The sequence below is a fragment of the Malus domestica genome, chromosome 17 (assembly GCF_042453785.1).
Source record: "Malus domestica chromosome 17, GDT2T_hap1".
Classification (NCBI taxonomy): Eukaryota; Viridiplantae; Streptophyta; class Magnoliopsida; order Rosales; family Rosaceae; genus Malus; species Malus domestica.
In genome coordinates, this window is record NC_091677.1 from 15,677,870 (window position 1) to 15,699,864 (window position 21,995).

General features: G+C 37.8%; 1 protein-coding gene and 1 pseudogene across 1 annotated transcript in view; one reads left to right on the forward strand and one right to left on the reverse strand.

The window, feature by feature from the left end:
• Nucleotides 1-2,307: 2,307 nt before the first annotated feature.
• LOC103432258 (beta-amyrin synthase-like) overlaps nt 2,308-21,995 on the forward strand; it is a gene marked incomplete at its 5' end in the record, with an annotated part of 37,381 nt that continues 17,693 nt past the window's right edge. The window contains 3 exon segments of the mRNA NM_001328920.1: nt 2,308-2,336; nt 10,919-10,940; nt 13,155-13,158.
• LOC103417404 (RAF-like serine/threonine-protein kinase PRAF) lies at nt 9,056-10,931 on the reverse strand (annotated as a pseudogene).

A 21,995-nucleotide genomic window follows, 5' to 3' on the forward strand; every position in this document is an offset into this window, starting at 1 on the left:
GAAACTAGCACTTATTTTGTGAAAAAATTTCAGTAAATGATTGCTTATTTGGCTTTAAATTTGACCTCTTTGAATTTCCAGGATGTTCTAGACTTTGTCAACATTCAGAGTTGTCTTCGGCAGAGCTCGATAGCAACTTTGGGTGTGTCTGAATTGCTAGTAGATATGATTTTTCTTTAATTTATTCATCTTCTTTCGAATTTATTTGCAAATATTTTTGAAGCCCATGTAATTCAAAGTTCGAATTTATTTGTAAAGTATAAGTGTGGGTGTGGACACCCAATATGATTTTTACATGGTGTTGCTATTTGGTATTTGACAATTATATTGGGTACTATCTAAATTTTGGTTTAGCTGCTGATGAAGCGAAATCAGAAGGTTATAAATGAGAGGTATAATTTAATTTTTATATTTTATGCATCATTTGATTAAATGAATACAGTAGGAACATTGCCTTGACATATGTGCTTTCGTATGGAAAACTGAATTTTGTGTGTTTATAAGCGTGTATATACTCAATATTTATTTAAATTACAATGGAATTGACTGAAAATTATGGAGAATTAGTACAAGTTTACACACTGAAAGAAATAGAATGAAAATGTAAATAAAGAAAAATTAGAATGTAATACATAATATCTTAGTGTGCAGGGATTGATGACTAAATGTGCTAAGTGAAGAGATTGCTTATTTCGTTAGTTAAGGGCAGCACTTGATAGAAGCATAACCACAACCAGGTAAGAGTCACATTTTGGTTGCATTCCTATCTCAATTTTGTGTATTATTCACATTTTGGTTGCAACCTCTCCATAAATGGGGGTAAGGCTAGCCGACATTCACCTCTTCCAGACCCTGCGTAAAGTGGGAGCCTTGTGCACTGAGTATGACCTTTATTCACTTAGCTCTATGTTGTTAACTGAAAATTTTGCTATTCTGTTCCCTTCCATTTTATCTACTAATTATTGTTCTATGAATAATATTCTTCAGTTAAATAATGATAACTAGAATGTCCCCAAAGAAAAAATAAAATTCAAGGATTGCAGTGTTCGGGATGATAATTTGTATCCAATATGATCATTAGCCAGTCAGAGAACCTAATTTGGGAAGTGGTTATAAAGTTTTAATAGTTTTGTTGTGTGTAAATTTCTTGCTTTGCCTAGCTACCAAGAATCTAATAACCAAAGGCTTAGGTGTTTTCCCCAAATGGTTTTCAATTTGTTGTAGGTAAACGAGAGCTACTGTATTGTTATGCACAGGGAAATGGAAGGAAAGTAAAACTTCAAGCTTTTAATACAAATTATAAATGGAGCAACACTAAACAAAAGATGGGTAAAACTGACCACTACCTTCTTTCCATTTAAATGTAAATCAATTGATTAAGTGTTGTGTTTAAAATGAAGTTTCAATTGTTTTCAAACTCTAACAACAGACTTCTACACGTTAAGATAATCTATTTAGAGTTTTGATCCACTTTTGATTATGCAGAATTTCAATTTTTTTCCATATAAAGTTTCCATTTTTCTTTTGAGTGAGAGAAGAAGCTTTAATTTGGGGTAACAATTTTTTCCTTTGTAGATTTTTGTGGTAGGACCGAGCTCTCAAAAGGCACTTCAAGTTCTGGAAATCTTTTTTGTTATGGTTTTGTTATATCAGGTTCTAAATTGTGCAAACCATTTCTTTAATTAGAGAAAATTAAGCACAATCCTGCTTATATACATATTGTTATTTTAAGAAACAATTTTGTTAGTGTTTTCTAAAAGAAATGATACTAAGAAACTGCAATTTACTTTTCGGTATCATTCTTAACTGATTTCTGAATTTATGCCCGAGTCTAATCTACTACAAATATAGGTTGTGCAAAAGGAGGAAATGTTTAAGTAGGTATGTGTACTATATGTTTTCATCAATTCTTTCTCAGAATGTGCCTTCATTGTTGGTTTATGTACTATTTTTCTCTGTCTAAAAAATTGAAATAAATATGATATTTTCACTATTCCTTCTTCTTCCAAGTTTTTCCCACAGAATATAAAAATATAAATGACTATTTGTTTCCCTTTTTCTACTTTGTTCTTTTGGAGCAAAACAAGCATGATTTTGTTGGTACTCCTTATTTAGTGAAGCAACGGTTTCGTATTGTGAACTGTCTATGTGTGTTTATCACTCTATTCTTTATGGTTCCAGCTTCCTAAATGAAGTTTGACATGTATGGAATTTGACAATTTATAAACTTCATTTTGCCCATGGACACCTATGTTGTTCCTTATTGTTGATAGAGTTGTAAATAAATTTGCACATGTATGTGAATAGTATTGTCTACTGTATATACATATATATAATTTTTTTTTAGAACTTCTAAATGTGTTATACAATTTTCAATCCCGTAGTAATGCGCGGTCATCCTTGCTAGTTCAAGCTAAAACACATACCACAACATGCAATTTATCCATGACATTTGGACTAAATATAAACATGAGTGATTCATTAATCTTGGTGAAAATCCTTTTGGTAAGACATGTAATTCCTAAAAGTATGAAATTTACTTTAGGAGAAATTATAATCCTCAATCACAGGAAGCATAACCAATTTTAACGTGATATTCGTTCAAAATTGCATCTAATGACTCTTCTAAGCATCCTAATGGTGATCAAACATCAAGACATAGATAGTTTAATTCTGTGATTGAAAATATCAAAGCAAGCATGTAACAACACTTAAGCACTTAAAAGAAATCTACGTAACCATGTTGAGGCTCACAGCCTTACTCTAGCAAAAGGAAATTAGTTATACATACTTGTTTGAATGCATAAGGAATTATCCATGAAGAATCAAAGAAAGAGAACCACCCTTTTTTACAAGAATTCTCCCTAAGCTCTCTAATCTTCTCCTCTGAAAAAAATAAAAATAAAAAAATAAAAAAAATCCTCCTTTTATCATTATCGCCTCACTATTTAATTTCCCCTAATGCATACTTAAAAGGACTCCAATCATCCATACTCCGGATCAGATTAGGAGACACAAAATAAATGTCAATTAAAATTGATTTCCTAATTTAAATGGACAAACAGGATGTGCCCTGCCTCCATACGTTTGGTAGACGAAAAGTCCTTAGATTTCAATGAATGAGCTGTCCTAAGAAGGCTTGAAACGTCTACCTCATAAGCTAGCAAGAAAGTTTCCTCAATTTAGGCTTTAATTATGCTTATGTCTCATGCAACCTTTGGAGATCCAAATTGTCTTGTCAGCATGCTGCCCTGTTTTCATTCTTAAACTGAGAATGATTGGCTAGGAATTTTGAGTTGAAAACTTGAAACGATCATCTTCAATCTCTTGTGAATCAACTCCAACTGGAATCACTAAAAAATTTCATCGTTTGCATACTTTTCCACCAAACTCGATCCTGCTGCTCCTAAAAACACAATATGGCAACAGTATCACAAATACTTAAAACTTCCAACTAAACTAGACAAGAAAAGAAATGTAAAAGGGCGAAATATATAGTATAAATATTGGTTCATCACCTTTCACGATCTTGCTCATACGAGCTTGATTCGGGTGTTGTTTTTCTTAAAAGAATGAGTTTTGAAAGGGATAGGCCTAAGGGAATCAACACTCATTCAAGGACCTAAACTTAACCTCGTTAACCTATCATTGTTGAAATGTATTTCTACATCTCAATCTTCATATTGGTTAATATGGCTAGGTTCTCAATTTTGAATTGGTTGAGGAGGGATTGCTTCGTGCAGTCATTCCATCTAATTCATCCCAATTAGCTACAATGAATTGGGCCTTAAAATTAACTGAAACAAATTTAAAAGGGTTCTTTGCCACTTAACTTCATTTAGAGAGATGACATTTTCTGGTACCAATGAGCACATTAACTTCTTTTTTTCTGTTTTTTTTGGTGAAATTTCACAGCATCTTTGGTTGCATCCACTGTGAATGTTTGGAAGCCTGGAGATATGTAGTAGGTATAAACTCACTGTCAAAATGAGAAGGCAAATGATGTGTTGTGGCAGTAAGGGCCTTAGGTTTGTATATGCCTGACTTAGATCGGGTTTGCATTGGGTGAATAGAGGAAATATGAGGTACAGGATGTGGTGCAGGGTGTAGAGAATGAGAGGCTGGTAGAGGAGAAGAGGGAGGTGAGGGAGGTTGCAGAGGTGCAGGACAAGGAGCAGGAGAATTAACGTGCTCAAGTTGAGGAACTGGCGCAGGTTGAGTAGGTGAGGAAGATATGGGTGGTGGAACACGGGAAGTGAAAGAATGAGGGGAATAAAGATTGGGAAAGGTAAGGGAAAAAGGTGAGTAAGCTTCTGGGGTATGGGGAGTGGAGGACTGTAGAAGGTGGGGATCATGAAAGGGAAATGTATGTTCATCAAAATGAACATGCCTAGAGAGATAAACCCGATTAGTGAAGGGATCTAGACATCTATACCCCTTATGAGCTAAGCTGTAGCCAATGAAAACACACATCTTGCTCTTGGGATCTAATTTGGAATTGGTGTATGGTTTTAACCAAGGAAAGCATTGACATCCAAAGACCCGAAGAGACTTGTAATCTGGAACTTTCTTGAAAAATTGTTCCCAAGGGGAAGACTTGTTGACTGGAGGTAGGCGATTGATAAGATAGACGGCAGTAAGAAAACCTTCAACCCAGAATTTGTGAGGAACGTGTGAGGCAATAAGGAGCGTTCGAGCAGTCTCAACAATATGTATGTGCTTCCTTTCAGCACAACCGTTTTGCTGAGGAGTGTAAGGACAACTGAATTGTTGTTGAATGCCATGGAAAGACAAATGATGCTTGAAGTTAGAACTTGTAAACTCACCCCCTGAGTCTGATCTTAAAGTGCCAATTTTGTAACCAGACAGATTCTCAACAAGAGCTTGGAATTGGACAAAAATGTGAAACACTTCCGATTTATGTTTGAGAGGATACAGCCAAGTATATTTGGTAAAATCATCTACAAATATGACATAAAAGCGATAGCCACGAACAGAACATACTGGAGCTGGCCCCCAAACATCCGCATGAACTAATTCAAGAGACCTAGAAGTAGTACAGAGAGATTCTTGAAATGGTAACTTGGCACATTTGCCTAAAACACAATTGGAGCAGAAGAATTGTTGAACATTATTAGAAACAGGCAGTATAGACTTTGATAACAGTGATCGAAAAGTCTTGAACGTTGGATGACCCAATCGTTGATGCCACACATGAGAAGAGATCCTTATTGCAGAATGAGCATGAACCTTCGGTGCAGTTGAAGAAGAAGCATAAAATGGATAGAGACCATTGCTGACAGGAGCTCTAAAAAGCATCCTCCCCATAGTAAGATCCTTGACATGGAAGTCAAAAGGATTGAGGGTTAGTGAACACCAATTATCACGCAAGAACATCTTGGCAAAAAGAAGATCATGCTTCAAGTGGGGAACATGTAACACATTCTTTAATTGAAAATCTGCAGAAGGGGTTTTAAGTAAAGTAGAACCAGTATGGAGAATTGGCAAACCTTGGCCATCTCCAATGTAGACTTTATCTGGACCAGTATAGGGCTGTGGATTCTGAAGATGATGAATATTATTGGTCATATGTGAGCTTGCGCCGGAATCCAGTAGCCATGGTGGTGGAGAAGAAGTACTAGAAGATGCATACATCGCAAGTTTGGCTGGCAGAACACGGCCTTGAAAATTTAGATTCATGTGGTGGGAACAATCAATGGCAAGATGTCCAGTGTCCTCACAAATTTGACACGGAATGACTGCAGAAGTGAAAGAACGGAAGCCACGATTTCCACCTCGATTTCCACCACGATTAGTTGAGGAATTATTAAACCGATTGGAACGATTACGGTTGTTGTAGGGCCTTTGAGAAGTGTTCCGCTGAAAATTACCGCGATTATTGCTAGGGTAATAATTCTGAGAACCATTAGACTGAGCATTGTAAGCCTGATGTAGTGGAGGTGTAGGAAGCAAAGGAGGAGCATTGGAAGCTGCTGGAATGGAGGTGAAAGCCTGATACGGTTCAGAGGAACCTTGAGATGGCTTGCGACGAGCAAGAGCCATTTCTTTGCTGAGAAGAAATCCATGTAGATCATCAACAGTAGTATCAGCAAGACGAAATTGAATTGAATCCACGAAGGAATCATAGTCATCAGGCAAGCCATTAAGAATGAGGTGAAGGAGATTTGACTCCTCAACCGAGGCACCGGCAGCAGCGAGAGCAGCAGAAACCTCTTTGATACGTTGCAATTATTCAGATATTGTGGAAGTGCCTTTCGACATCAATTGCAAATTCGATCGTAACTGATGAATGTGAGAACGAGAGACGCCACCGAATCGCTTCTCAAGATTTTGCCAAAGTTCACGGGAGGATTGAACACCAACAGTAAAGGGAATCAAATCCTCAGAGAGAGTGGAATTGATCCAAATGAGGATGTTTTGATCCTTTTCGTACCAGATCTCGAAGGCCGGATTCGGAATCGAGGACAAATTTCCAGAAAGATCAGCAAGAAATTGAGGCGGTGGCGGTTCAGATCCATCAACCATGCCGGTGAGCTTGTAGCGGCGGAAGATCGGTTCGAACAGAGAACGCCAAACAAGGTAATTATGACGCTTAAGTTTTGTTTGAATCATACTCCCAATGTTTTGGATCGTGATGGAGTTGATTGAAGCTTGAAAAGAGGAGTTAGGGTTCATCGGAGAAGGATTGAGATGTGGAGGCAGCGAAGAGGAAGGATCCGCGATCGCCGGAGAGGAAGGATGCGCAGCCACAGGAGAGGAAGAATGCGAAGAATTTGCCGCCATTGATGAACAAGATCGAAGATTTGCAGACGGAAGCTATGGTGTTTGGTAGGTAAGAAAATAAGCAAGAAAGTAGCAGAAGGAGGATCGAAGTCGGTGGACTTAAGCGAGTGATACCATATTGAGAAATGATTTCATTTCTTTATAATTAGTTACACTGAGGTATTTATATAAACTAGATTTACAAAGGTAAAGAGAATAGTTACAGTGGTAACTATTTGTAACTATTCTAACAACTAACTAACTTGACTAACACTAATGTTTTACAATGGTAACTTGCTCTTCATTGGGAACATCGTATCACTTTAATCTCTCCAAAAAAAGGAATATATTTGCTACACTACGGACTCATATTATAATATATAATATGAATTAATAATCGATCACCCAAGATCATGAACAATCAATTCTACATACTTCGAAAAAAATTAAAAATAACAAATATAGGAATCTGTAATTTCTGCATGTTCCGAGCATCAATGAAATTGCTTAACAAATATAGAAATATATATATATATATATATATATATATATATTTCTACAATACGGTATTCAGAAAACGAAATTGACACAAATTTCATTAAATATATATATATATATATATAGCATGATGATCTTCTCTAGATCTTCTTTGTGGGAATCTTAGAAATTCTTACATCATGATCATTCATCGTATATCGTTCGGTTAGTTTTCGTTAGATACTATTTATGTTTATTATTAAATAAAAATAATTTAAAATAATTTATGACCGTATGATATACGATACCGTACAATTTATGATAAATAATTAGAATATGAGAATTCTTAAGATCCTCACAATTTGAATCCGGATAAAATCCAAATCTACAGGCCCTTTAACAAGAGGGATCCCTATTTAAAAAAAAAAATAGGGACATTCTCTTGACCTTTGGATTGATTTTAATGAAATTATTTAGTAAAAATTAAATCATATGTCATATAATTTCATTAAAATCAAATCCAATGACGAATATATCTCAATTTTTTTTTTAAAATGGGCTAAACATATTTGACTGCAACCTGCTAGGGATCGGCATACGATGAAAGATTTGAATATTGTGCCAGTGCACATGGACAATGACATGATAGAGACTGAGTGAGACAACTTAGCAGAACTATAAAGAAAAACAAATATATTTCAAATTAAAAATATGATACTTTTCCGAAACTCTTCACAAAATCCATTTTTGTTTGCCTTTACAACAAAAATAAAAGCTTTCTGTTATTTAACGTTTTAATACGGCTGAATAAATTTTGATAGCGAATTACTGGATTCGTTGAATGAAAGGGGCCCTACAACCTCTTGAAAAATAAAAATATCATCCAACAAAAATGTTCAACCGAGGTTTAAATATTAGGAATTTTAACAATAAGTTTTTGGTATTGTTCACTTCAATAAAAAATCATAATTTTACACTAAAAAATCAATCATGGTACTATTTATTTTACCCTTTATTTTGTTTTTATTGTTAAAACTCAAAATTTTCAAACCTTTTTTTATTAGTTTTCCTTTAAATATTCACTACAATTGTAGTTGGTAGCACTACCATGATATAAAGAATATAGCTATATTTGAGGCGTACACTAAAGTGGAATCACTATCAGTTATTGATAAATCACCAACCCACAACTCAATTAAATCTCAGTTTACTACCTTTAAGTTTTGTGAATTTCAACATTTGGTACATGAAGTTTTTTTTGTCCCAGAGTCATACCTAAAGTATTAATTTTGGGACAGACTCACACATCCATTAGTCTAGTTATTAAGTCTCCTGTTAACTGATGATGTGGTGCCCATGTGGACAATGACTGGACGCCACATGTCATTAAGGAGTTCACGTGGAAATTAAAAATAAAATTAAAATTAAAAAAAAACCCAAATCCCTTTCGTCTTCCCCAGAATCCTCAACCGTGCCCACCCTCCCACCCCCATCACCTACCCCTTCTCAACAAACCCTCCCACCCCAGTTGTCACCAAAAAACCCCCAGTGTTCATGTGCCTCTCTGCATATACGTAGTTGGAAATGGCATAGGTGGTGGCATTCCCACCGGAGACAACCCTTGGCTGGTTAAATGTCATATGTAAGTTTTTGTGTGTAATAATAATCGTCAGTGTAACCCCTAGGGTTTCCCATTTCGTCACTTTCCGGTGATAGATGGTGGTCGGCTCGTGACCAGCAATGATTTGCATCCTCTGCAACTCCTGGATCTGCCGCTGAATCTCCGCCTGAGATATCACCGGTTCTTCAGTGTGGCGATCCCTAGGAAATCGGGGTTTGTCGACGAGGCCATGACCGGAGCCATCAGAGAGGATCCATCAAGATACCCGATCTGAACTGAATTCAAAGCGTCGGCAAACCACTGGCCCTCGGACTTAGTCTAGCTGGAGCTGAAGCTACACGAAGTGTTGCTGTCAAGAGGGAAAAGAAAGAGTTGGAGCCTAGTAGGCTTAGCGGAAGTGCTGTAGAGTCGACCGTACTCGACCATCATGTGGTCGAGGTCTTCGTCGTTGGTGACAGATATGAGAATGTCAAGATCTTTGCCAGGAAGCTGGTACTTGAAGCAAACGGCGTCATTAGAGGTGTCGCAGAGGGAGGAGAGCTTAGAGATGAAAACAAAAAGCTTGATATTGCGATTAACAACGAGGATTTTGGTGTCACCGCTGACGTAGGCAAGCTGGTGGTCATGGGGGCGGGGCTGGATTTTGCTGCCGTAGCTGCACATGAACTTAACTTTGTAGTTGGAGGTTGTGAAAGGGCGTTTGGTAGTCTCACGAAAGGGTGTCGCAGTCGATTTCATGGGAGCGAGGGGAAGAGTCGCGGGAGTCTGGGTACGAGTGGTGCGAAAGAAAGAGTATTGGGGAGTGGAAGAATGGGTGGGAGGGTGGGTACGGGTGGGTATTCTGGGGAAGATGAAGGGGATTTGGTTTTTTTTTGTTTTTAAATTTTTTTTTAAATTTTTTATTTCCACGTGGATCTTTTAATGACACGTGGCGCCCAATTATTGTCCATATAGGCACCATGTCATCAATTAACAAGAGACATAACAGCCAGACTAACGGATGTATAAGACTGTTCCAAAATTAACACTTTAGGTATGACTCTGGGATGAAAAAAAAACTTCATGTACCAAATGTTGAAAACCACGAAACTTGAGGGTAGTAAACTGAGATTTATCCTTAAAAAAAATAAAAAAAAAGTATTACATATTGTCCAACTATTGATAGGCATACGCATCATATTTTCATTTAAAACAATAGCCTCCGATCGATGCATACTTTTTCCCACGACTTGGAAACCAAATTAAAATGATCAATTTTGAATATTTGATCAATCACCATCTACTGTATATTGTAAGACTTAAACATCAAACCTATGTGAAGGGATCTATGAAAACTATTGCGAACAAATAATTAAAGCATAATGTCACTTAGTACTCCAGTCTAGTGATATTTCTCTTCATTTGTAAGAGTAGTTCCACCATGGGGTATTACCCGATGGACTAGCTTTCAAACAGGGCCAGAGAGCCCGAGTGGGGAGGTCTAGCATGTGATGGCGATGGAGCCCGAGTAGGCCCGAATGAGAGGCCCGACAGGAGTTGCCAGCTCGGGAGCCCGAAGGCCACGTGACGCAAGGAGTGGGGAGGTCTAGCATGTGCTGGCGATGGAGCCCGAGCATGCCCGAAGAAGAGGCCCGACAGGAGTTGCCATCTAGAGAGCCCGAAGGCCACGTGACGCAAGGCTGACGTCTGGGCGACGTCAGCCATCATCTCCTCTGCATTTTTGGGCCTCAACCTTATAGCTACTCGACCTCTACATTTCATTTACTCATTTGAATTTGCCATGCTTATTCTATTACCTCAAATTTTCCAAATTCTAAACATTTATTTAAATGATGAATTGAAATAATGCTTCCATTTTTCTCCAAAATTCAATCGAATCCCATTTGGGGAAACAAAAACTGACGTCGCCAAATAGCGGAGCCAAATAGCGCAGGACGGATCCAGGAGATTGAGAAGGAGGGAGTTAGGACTTGAATGATGACGATTTGAAATTAACCGGGCTATCCAGCTTCACGACACCGCTTTGCACCACACCATTTCGCGAAGCCATGGACTACATAAGTGCAGCAAAAATTAAGAAGGGCATTCAGGTGTGCTGCTCTGCTGTGTGTCAGAAGTGAAGCAAAAAAAATGGTAGAAGTTTCGAGAGATAGGAAGAGATTTCCAAAAGGAATTTTAATTTATACAAAGTAATAATATAATATTAATTTATACAAAGTAAATAATATAAGGAAGAGATTTCCAAAAGGAATTTTAATTTATACAAAGTAATAATATAATATTAATTTATACAAAGTAAATAATATAATGTTAATTATAAATAAAAAAAATACTAATATTTTATTACTTATTGTCAGGGCTATTCATTGTAGGGATGGAGATGCAAAAGACAGTTACTGTTTATTAAGGACAGTTACTGCTCACTAGGTGGATTAAATAATGAATAACCCCCGGGGGGGGCTTTGCAACGGTGGAGTTGCTCTAAGTGAGATGTCTTATATTCGATTCTCACTAATGACGTGATTGAACTATATTATTATGGCAAAACCCATCATCCTGGCCCTTAGTGTAGATATTATTGGCATACTAACTCCCTTCATCTACCTTCCTTCATATTGAACACACAGTATTTGCTTGTTTTTGACAATTTCTTCTAATTAAGCATTCTTCTTGTCTCTGTTAAACAACTTTTAATCTGTTATTTAGTATTACAGTCTAATAGTATTTATTTTTACTTGTAAGCGAGAGGTCTTAAGCTTGATTCTCGTCAAATGCAAATTTAAATCATATTAATACTAGCTTATTGTGAGCCTAAGCTTATCCTCTTTTTGCTATGATAGATAATATCATTTGTTAAAAAAACAAAAACAACTTTCAATTAATTTGTTTGAGCACAAGCATGTGAATGCTTGATATGGCCGAGTACCAGCCCAATAAATGCATGAGAAGAAAGAAAAAAAAAGACTTTCCATTTTAGCTAATGATGCAACAACACATGAGCTGTCTACTTTAAGTTGGTTGAGTACTGCTATTTAATATTCTTGTCTAATGATATTTAGTGATTTTTTTTTTGGTAAAAAAGAAGTGTTAAATTTGAATCTCGTGATGACCACTTCGGTACAAATTTATTAAGGGATATATTATCTACACATCATTTTTTACTTCTCACATACTATTTATTAATTTTTGTTCGTTGATATTTTTCAATTCATCTGATCCGAATATCGAAAACCAAAAAGTGTGAGAGAAGTAAAAAGGGATATGTGGATATCACACACCTTTATTAATTCCTTCACCCTTATTGTAAAAATTGGAAATTGGTTGAATTATATTATTTTGTTGAATTCAAACTCAACTGCCCAAACCAAACTCAATTAATTTATTTTGTTGCAACTCAAAGTAAACCTACTTTCCACATAATAATTTCTCAACAACAAAAGGAATCACGAGCTTCTACATCCATTATTTTTGCTTTTACGCAATGAATCTTACCCTTTTAGTTACTCCTATTCACCTTTCAAACTTGTTTCCTACGAATCAACATTTTCTACCTAAACTCATCTCCCTGGATACACCATACGTACAACTCACTTGTAATAACATATCATTGTCGTACACATTCCATAACTGAAATAATTCACTTGCCAAATCACTATTTAATATTGTTTCCGCAAAAAATCAATCAAACTAAAGACTGTTTAATATTTATGTGTGAAGAAGATGACGATTTTGGTAATTAAAATCATTTTGATAAAGTACCTTCCATTTGTGATAAATATAGACGATCAATTTGATTAATTATTTGTAGAAAAAAAAAATTAAACAGTGTTAAATCAAATAAATAATCTGATTATTGACATGTGTACAAGTACAATAAGAGTTTGTTAATTTTCTACAAATGGGTGGATAATTAAGAAGGTGAACCCTAGGGTGCACTTAAACATTGTTCCCGTGTTAGAATGTATTAAAGATTTAAACAACATGGTTCTAGGATCAAAGTTTGACAAGCATCACGAAACAAGGACGAGAAGGATGAATGGTACTAACCTGCACTGATTGGAGGCATGATGGTTCGAGTATCACATGAAAAAAAGTTAGAAGTTCCATCATAAAACTACTCGATAATATGGAGAGTAGTCAAATATCTTATTAGCTCTTTTATGGTTTGGTTTGTCACCGATTTGAGACTTTGTCTTCACTTTTTCACACGCCCCCTCATATGTGACGAATTTTCAAGCATAACACATGGACAACACAAATTCAGTGAATTGGAGCACGTGTAGCCGATGGGCTTCACACATGGACTAACCTACTCTGATGCATGAAGAAAGTTGATGTTCTATCATAAAACCAATTAACAATATGGAGAGTAGCCCAAATTACTTATAAGCCCATGCAAAGGTCCTTCCTCCCATCAATGCAAAATTCATTCTCAACATGCTCCCTCACTTGTGACAAATTTTCAAGCCTGACACTTGGACAAGACAAACCAGGTGACATGGAGCGTCTATGGCCATTGAGCTTCACACGGGGGGACAACCTGCTCTGATACGATGAAGAAAGCTTAGGTTTCACCATAAGACCAATTGGAAGTAGAAGCCCAACCTCTTATAAGCTCTTGCATGGTTTGGTTCCTCACCGATGTCAGACTTTATCCTCACATTCTCACATCACAAGATGCATTCCACTCTCTCTAGTTTGTAATGCTCCAACAAGAATAGCGACTTTCTTAGAATGGAACCATATTGTTGTGAGCGCATGGACATCTTTATCATAGCAATAGGGATTCCTCTGAAATCGCCTATTGTAGTTATTAGAAGGATAAACCAAATCACCATTAATCTTAATGTTGTCCCTCCAAGGCACGTACAATATATCTTACCAAATAGGGTTTCAAATAGTCAACCGTGTGTCTCTTGGTTCCATGATTCTTGCCAATCAGCATTGAATCATGTTGAAGGTATATAACTTGTCTTAAAAGTTACTTGTCTCAATCAACTAATTAATTAAGTAGATTATGCACCTATAATCCAACTTAGATTCATCTGTAGTTAAATGTGGTAGCTGCATTGTTGTTTAAGTTACTTGGTCTCTAAGCAGTAAGCACACATCATATATAACTTGCTTACTTTCAACAGGGAGCTCCCTGTGTGTGAGTTGGTAGCCCATCTGACTTCCATTCTTTTCTTTATTGACAATAGCAGAGAGCACACATTTTGTGTGTGTGAACAACCGTCAACCTCTTCCCACGTTCTTCTCAAGCGCAACCGCTTTAGTTCATTCAAACTATTCAAAAAACATTATGAGTTCACTTACCTATATGAAAAAATGACCGTGAGACAATTTCTCTTAATAAGTGCATATTTTTATCTTATGTAAATTGTTTTCTACCATACTTAGGGTCTCCGTATTTAGATCTCGTATAAATACTCGATGGACTTAAATGTAATTATGTAATAACGGAAGGGGGCAAATATGTAATAAGTGAGGAGCCCTTATTTTATAAAAGGACTTCTCACTCTCCTCATTAGGGGAGGCCATTTTCTTAGGCCACACCCTCACTCTCTCAAAGCTTTCACTCTCATAAAGAAGCCCCCTTTCTCCCTAAAAAATGCAATATCAGTGTGGACGTAGCCCAAACCTTGGGGTGAACCACGATACATCTTGTGTTATTTACTTTCTTGCAGATTCACGGTCAGATTTACGTTGTTCCAAGACCCTTCCGGTTTTGTGCATCAACATTTGGCGCCGTTTGTGGGAATCAACACAAAAAACTATGTCGGTTCTCTTTCATTTTTTCATTAAATTTCACCACTGTCCACCGTGAATCTGCACAACCTGAGATCCTACTCGATCTGCAACCAGGGATTACAGAGAGGGAGAAGGGGAAAGAGAGAGAGAGAGAGTAGATTGTCTTTGTAAATGGTTTAAACAGGGCAACTATACCCACTATGAACACTTGTCCCTCACATCTTCTTCATCTTCTTCGTAATCTCTCATCCTGCCATTTTTATACTCTTTAGAGAGAGGGAGTGAGGGGAAATCCCAGATGCTCTTCAAATGGGGAAAAGTGAAGCAAATCTGCAGCAGCAACAATAGCAACAACATCAGCAGACTCAGGAGGCTCAGAATTCTTCGGGATTCATCTGTCTGCGATGTTCGATGGTTTTCAACATAATCGGCAGAGAGCTGAGCTTCAGATGCGTCGTCGTTTTGATTAGACCTGTAAACGAGTCGGGTTTATTGGGTTTGGGTCGGGTTGAACTCGACCCGTTAAGTTAACGGGTCACCCGAACCCAACCCGTTAAGCTAACGGGTCACCCGTTTCACCCGTTAACACTCGTTAACAATTATTATTATTTTTATTTTTTTCATAAAGTTTATTTTTTGTCATTAAGACTTTACTAAAATTACTAAAATATCATCAACTAACGGGTACTAATGGGTTGACCCAAAGTGACCCGTTATTTAACGGGTTGTTAACGAGTTCATCCGTTAACGACCCGACCCGTTAAGCATCCACCCAAATACAAATATTAACGAGTTGGGTCGGGTCGGGTCGGGTTAACGGGTTGGGTCCAAAATGCCAGCCCTAGTTTTGATCCTAGCTTCTCAATTTTACTCTCTAGGATCTTATGGATCCCACATTTCCATGCAATCATCTCCCAGTTTGATGCCAGACAGGAAATTAAGCTCAATGAGGCCACAAAGCCCAAGAAGAAGGCAACGCGACCACCAAACCCCAGGCAAAAGCAGCCGTCTTCCAACAACAAAAAACAACAAAAAAATTCACAGTGAAGAACTACAAAGAGGATGCTCCTCCTCTTTCCGCCACTTCCACCACTTGCACTATCCCCAGTGTCCAGCCTTCCTCCTCCGTCGCCAAGCTCAAAGCCGTCTTCCGTGCCAAAGTGAAGCAGTTTCAGGCCTATGAGATGTTACTGAGTTACAGCCAATCGGAGATAATCGAAAGGCACTAGCTCCTGCTCCGAATCCCCGACCTGACAACTTTCCTTTTCTGACCTCAAATTCATAGATGCCGTTTTGTCTTTCCCTACCTAATTATTGTGTCAGCCCATCCTCCGAAACGGCGCTCCAATCCGTTCCCAGTCCACCCGCGTCATCATCCTTGGAGAGTCGAACATGGCCGCCAATTCAATCTGAGTCGCCGCCGCCCAAATGACCTCCGTCCAATTTTGCCACCTGCTCTCACCTCATCAAACTGCTGCCGGAGCAAAATTGATTTGCTTTTCGAAAAGCTTTTCATTTATTGGTGCCAAAGATGGTGACAGTCTGAAAATAGCAGAACTTCTAGAGGGTCAAATTTTGCAAAAGCACTGTTTTCTAGCAAGAGAATCTGGGATTTGGTTGTCACTTGGAGGGTTCCAAGAAAAGGGATCGGATAATAAACATTTGTGTAACACCCATGTTGTTGTTAATGATGCTGGAAACATCAGAAGTACTCACAGAAAGATTCACTTGTTTGATGCGAATATTCCTGGTGGAAAGGTGTACAAGGAAGGCAGCTTTACCGAACCTGCTCGACGAAGAAGAAAGGTTATTGAGTTCATGCGTCAGGTCGGGGCAGAAGTGGGATCCAGTTTTTTATGAGGATGAAAACCAGTTCAACTGAGTCAAAGAAGAGGAAAGGGGTTGATGCTAAAGCGACAGAGCCTTTTCCAGGAGGGCCAACATATACATCATTGCTAAAGAGCTTTAAGAGTCACGTTGCTGCAACAGTTTGGAATAATGAGAAATTATTGAGCATTTTACAGTGGTGCAGTTATGTGAGACGGTTCTGCTCACATGTCGAGAAAGTAAAAGCAAAGCAGAAAAGAAAAGAGAAAAGAAGAAACAGAAACAAAAGCAAAAGCAAAGCAAAAAGCAAAAGAAGATAAAAAGAGCAGACATAATTGCGATGATGATGACATGCAAAAAAGAGATTTATGGGCGTGACCCATTAAACAGAGGATCGGATTTATTTTTTGAATGATGTAATTTATTTTCCTTACTTTTCGAAGACATCTGTATAAACCTCATCAGAGGGTCATTAAAAATTAAAAAAAAAAAAGGGCAAGCCTAAAATAATGGGCTGGAGTGTTATATGAAGGGCGAAGACCCATATGCCCAAAAGAGCCAGACCTTCTATTATCACCAACCAGGTGATCAAAAGTACGTCCAGTACTACAAAAAATTATTCGGCAACCTGCTGCTATTATCACCAACCAGGTGATCAAAAGTACGCCCAGTACTCTAAAATTATTCGGCAACCTGCCGTTATTATCACCAACCAGATGATCAAAAGTACGCCCAGTACTCCATGCTCACTTATGTCATTCATACATAAACATTCATGAGCATCACTCATGACAATCATACATAAACATTCATGACCATCTTTCATGTCAACATTCATGAGCATCACTCATGTCAACATTCATGAGCATCACTCATGTCAACATCCATGAGCATCACTTATGTCAATCAACATAAACATTCATGAGCATCACTCATGTCATTCTAGCTTCAAAAGCTTCATTTACAGAGCTTTAGCTTTAAAAGCTTTATTTACAGAGCTCCAGCTTCAAAAGCTTCACCTACAAAGCTTCAATGCAAGGTATACAAATACCGCCTCCGAACAACCGCTATTTTGGCCCATACATGGATTTAATTTGAAGTCTCTAGCCAACAGACTCTATTGATCGAAGACTTGGGGGACTACATTATGTACCATATATTGGGCCTCAACTGGGCCTCATGAAAAATACTTGGGGGACTAGCCCATTATTTATGTACTGAGGAGCGAGCCCTTATTCTATAAAAGGAACTCCCTCACTTTCATTAGAAAGCACCCATCACTTATGTATTGAGGAGCGAGCTCTTATTCTATAAAAGGGACTCCCTCACCATCATTAGAGAGCCTCAACTCTAGCCCATCGTTTATGTAGATGAGCGAACCCTTATTTTATAAAAGGGACTCCATCACTTTTATTAGAGAGCATCGTCGTCAGCTGAGCAACAACCTCGTCGTGAGCATCACTTCTAACCCATCACTTATGTATTGAGGAGCGAGCCTTTATTCTATAAAAAGGGACTCCCTCACCTTCAACGCCACAAGCCGAGCCAACCAAGGCAACATAAGCCACATGCAGAGTAGCCTCGCAACATGTGCTACTTCTAGTTGAGCATCATTTCAGATTGAGCACCGTCTCATATCGAGTATCACTTCTAGACGACATCTAGTTACTTTGGCCCACACAAGGACTGAATTTCAAGTCTCTAGACAAAAGACTCTATTGACTGAAGACTTGGGGAACTACTGTTTGTACCATACTTAAGGTATCCGTATTTAGATCTTGTATAAATACTCGGGGGACTTAAATGCAATTATGTAATAAAGGAAGGGGGCAAATATGTAATAAGTGATGAGCCCTTATTCTATAAAAAGACTTCTCACACTCCTCATTAGGGGAGGCCATTTTCTTAGGCTACACCCTCACCCTCTCAAAGCTCTCACTCTCATAGAGAAGCCCCCCCTCTCTCTCAGAAATACAATATCAATGTGGACATAGCCCAAACCTTGGGGTGAACCACGATACATCTTGTGTTATTTACTTTTTTGTAGATTCACGGTCAGATATATGTTGTTCCAAGACCCTTCCGGTTTTGTGAATCAACATAAATATTTTGATACAAAATTACTACTTTGCCCTCCTTATGTAAATTTTGATACAAAATTACTATTTTGCCTCCCTTATGATTTTCATTTTGTCAAAAGGTATAAAATTACTATTTTACTCTCCTCATCTCAACATTGTATATTCAAAAGTGAGGGCAAAAATGAAAAAAGTAGGCAAAAAGGTTGACATGGTGTGTTCTCTTAATAATATAGATAGATATAGATAGATAATATAGATAGACAATACACAACCTCGGCATCATTGACTTCACGTATGCTCGCCAACTTTGAATTCAACAGAAATCTATTGCATCGGTTTCAAATTTCAATTCATTAGTATTATTTTTTTAAAACATTTTTTTTCTTTCTGTATAACGATATATATTCTTTTTTTTTTTTTTGTGGAAATATATTCTTTATAAGTATTATATCTGATCATTATTCATTTGAATTGAAACTAAAATTTCTCATTTATAAATAAATAAAAATATTATTAAATTGTATTTACGGTTTCTTTGAAAGTGTCAAATGCACCAATTTTTTAAGGGATGTAGTCAATTTGGATTTCACAGGATTTTAAAAGACTTTTTTGAGTGATAGATTTCAAAGGATTGTAGAATCCTTACAACTTTCAAATGGATTTTCAAGGATTCTTATGGATTTTGATTAAAGATTTGAATGGATTTTGAGGGATTTCTTGTCATTTAAAGAATTATTTTTTAAATAGAAAATAAGGATTAAAAATGTAAAAAAAACTTGAAAAAAAAATTTAAGAACTTTACCCAGTTCTCCCAATCCTCCATGTTTTCCCGATGCCCAGTTCTCCCTGACGAATTCCACCCATTAATAAAATGCCTTGCCATCCAATGTAAAATGCCTAGTTCTCCCAATCCTCCATGTTTTCCCGATGCCCAGTTCTCCTAACCCTTAATTTAAAATGCCCAATTCTCCCAACACTGTAAATAGGTTCACTCCTATCCTATGTAAGTAGGAAAACAATCTCAGTATTAGCAATGAATGCGCAGATTACCTTGTCAGGGAGGGATGCAGTGGATAATTAGTTTGATTTTGGCTTGTGTGTTATACACCTCCAAAAAGCAATCTAACAAGAATAAATATTTTCAATGAAATGGGAAGAGAGAAAGAAAGAAAGCTCGGTTGCAGAGTGGAGAGAGAGAGAGAGAGAGAGAGAAGGGGGTTAGAAAGAAATCCTAGGGGTGGAGATAAGATTCTTTATAGTCTTTCTAAGCTTACCATCTCTTCGCAAATCCTATAAAATTACTCATTCAATGAAATCCTTCTAAAAAATTTAATACATATAGATTTGCATAGACTCAATAAAATCCTTCATTGAAACGCATCTTAACTCTCAGGAACCTCCCAATGCAGTCCCTACTTGAAGATTTATCCCATACATTCACCAATCGCTAACGCCACCCCTTCCGTCATGCACAACGGGGGATCGTTGTGGAACTGCACCCAAAACATCCCTAACGATAAGGAATCCCAAAGATGATTTTCCCTTGCCGTACAGTTTGTAATCATGACTAGATTACCCTTAAACATCCATGGAATATCAATCTTTAACACTCGATGCAAATCTTGCTTCCTCACAAATCTCGCCAAAAACCTTCGATCACCGAGTTCTCTAATAGAGACACCCTCCATTCCTCTCCATAACGAAGTAAAATAATCAATGAAGGCATCTCTATTCACCTCCTTGTCTGTTAAGACTTCCACCAACAAGCAGTGGTGGAACCCTAACAAAGCCTCATCAACTTTCCATCGGCCAACAGTAATCCCCACCCTCTCCTTCTCTGACAGGGAAAGTTTAGCACCAAACCTCATTCCCAAGTCAGCGAAATAATCCCCCTTTGAACACTTCTCCATGCTGCGCCATTCTCAAAGTCTTACTCTTCCTAAGCCAACCACACTCCACCAAAACCCTAGTCTTCCCCTAGTACAAACATAACTCTTTAACACTGCGTAACAAACACTCACTCGCACAACTACGCCGAAGCCTATGCCAGATCACACTAACACTACAAAATACTTGACAAATCATTGAGATTGCACTCAAAATCATCAAAAACCTTGGTCACTGACGTTCGTCGCAACCCAAACCTTAGATCTCCTTCTTTCGAGGAACAAAATCTCAATGTATTTTAGTAAAAAAAGGTGGTGGGATGTGGGATGCAACATGAGGACTTCCCAGGAGTCACCCATCATAGTATTACTCTCGCCCAAACTCACTTAATTTTGGAGTTCTGATAGGATCCGGTGCATGAAAAATATTACGAAAAAGAAGAGGTGGGGGGTTGTAACACGAGGACTTCCCAGGAGGTCACCCATCCTAGTACTACTCCATGGTGCGTATAAGTCTGAGTGTTATGCCGGTGCTGAGGTTATAGAAAAAGAAATGGAGTTGAAAAAATTAGTCAGGGAGGAGGAACTCTATTGGAAGGCGAAATCACGAATTCAATGGTTAAAAGAAGGGGATAAAAATATCAAATTCTTTCATGCTTAAACGGTAAAGTGGAGAAGAAGTAATCGTATTAGAGGTTTGGAGGATGATAACGGGGTATGGTGGGAGGACTTGGCTAAGGTTGAGGATATGGCGGGGAATATTTTGTTAACTTATTAACTACAAGTAACCCACGATGGGTTCAGTAGGTGACGGAGTGGGTTGATCTAAGAGTTAGTGTGGGGGATAATGAGGAGTTGATGATGCCTATATCAGATGAAAAAGTTTGAAGTGCAGCTTTTCAAATTCCTACTTCTAAGTCGCCAGGTCCGGGTGGGTTCTCGAGTGGTTTTTTTGGGGGATCATTGGGAGGTGGTGGGGGTGAGATTATTCTGATGGTGCAGGCTTTCTAGCATTCAAGTATATTGTTGGAAAAAGTCAATCATACACACATAGTGCTAATCCCAAAGGTTGCATGCCCGAGGAAGATCACACAATTACGACTGATCTCTTTATGTAATGTGTTATATAAAATCTTTGCGAAGATTATCATGAACCGAATGAAGGTGGTTTTGCCGAGAATTATTATTATGAATCAATCCGCATTTGTGGCGAGGAGGTAAATCCAAGACAATATCCTAGTTGTTCATGAGATTTTTCATTCTTTAAAAATGTAGCCAGCTGGTGAAGATCAACATTTGGCAATGAAATTAGATGTGGCGAAGGCGTATGATAGGGTGGAGTGGAGTTTTTTGTTGGCAATGATGCGTAAACTGGGTTTCTGTGAAGAATTTTGCAAGAGATATGAGGCATGCATTTCCACTATTACTTATAGCGTTTTGATTAATGGTTTGCCAAGCAGATACATTCAACCATAGAGGGGTCTTAGGCAAGGAGATCCAATGTCTCCATTCTCGTTTTTTATTTATGCAGAAGGTTTGTCGGCACTTTTAAGTCGAAACAAAGAAATT